Source organism: Sinocyclocheilus grahami, unplaced genomic scaffold (assembly GCF_001515645.1).
Source record: "Sinocyclocheilus grahami isolate Dianchi unplaced genomic scaffold, SAMN03320097.WGS_v1.1 scaffold40.1, whole genome shotgun sequence".
In the NCBI taxonomy this organism is placed as follows: domain Eukaryota; kingdom Metazoa; phylum Chordata; class Actinopteri; order Cypriniformes; family Cyprinidae; genus Sinocyclocheilus; species Sinocyclocheilus grahami.
Genome location: NW_015505219.1, coordinates 378,584 through 379,560, shown reverse-complemented (window position 1 = coordinate 379,560; position 977 = coordinate 378,584).

Here is a 977-nt window from a genome sequence, read left to right as displayed (position 1 = left end):
GCTCAGGTAGACCTGTTTGCTTCTCCAGAAACCTCTCACTGCCAGTTGTTTTACTCCCTGACCGAGGGAACACTTGACACAGACGCACTGGCACACAGCTGGCTGCAGGGTCTACGCAAGTATGCGTTTCCCCCAGTGAGCCTTCTCGCACAGACACTGTGAAAAATCTGGGAGGACGAGGAGCAAATCTTGCTAGTGGCACCGTATTGGCCCACTCGGACCTGGTTCCCCGAGATAGTGCTCCTCGCGACAGTCCCTCCTTGGTCGATTCCTCTGAGGAAGGATCTACTGACTCAGAGACGGGGCACCATTTGGCACCCGCGTCCAGACCTTTGGAAACTCCATGTCTGGTCCCTGGATGGGACACGGAGGTTCTAGGTGACCTACCCCAGGAGGTAGTGAACACCATCACTTTGGCAAGAGCACCGTCTACGAGACACGCTTACGCCTTGAAGTGGAACCTGTTCGTCGAGTGGTGTTCTTCTCACCAAGAAGACCCCCGGAGATGCCCGATTGTGGTCGTGCTTTCCTTTCTGCAGCAAGGGCTGGAGCGAAGGCTATCTCGCTCCACGCTCAAAGTCCAGGTTGCTGCTATTGCTGCATACCGAGACCCGGTGAATGGGAAGTCGGTAGGTAAGCATGACCTCGTCATCAGGTTCCTTCCCGGCCCCCCTCTATACCCTCTTGGGACCTGTCTCTAGTGCTGAAATCACTACAGCAGGGCCCATTCGAGCCTTTGCATTCAGTTGAGCTAAAGTTTCTTTCATTGAAAACTCTGCTCCTGCTTGCACTGACCTCCATCAAGAGGGTAGGGACCTACGTTTTTGGTTGATGATTCGTGCCTAGAGTTTGGGCCGGCTGACTCCCAGGTAATCCTGAGGCCCCGGCCCGGCTACGTGCCCAAGGTTCCCACTACACCCTTCAAAGACCAAGTGGTGAACCTGCAAGCGCTGCCCGCGGAGGAGGCAGACCCAGCC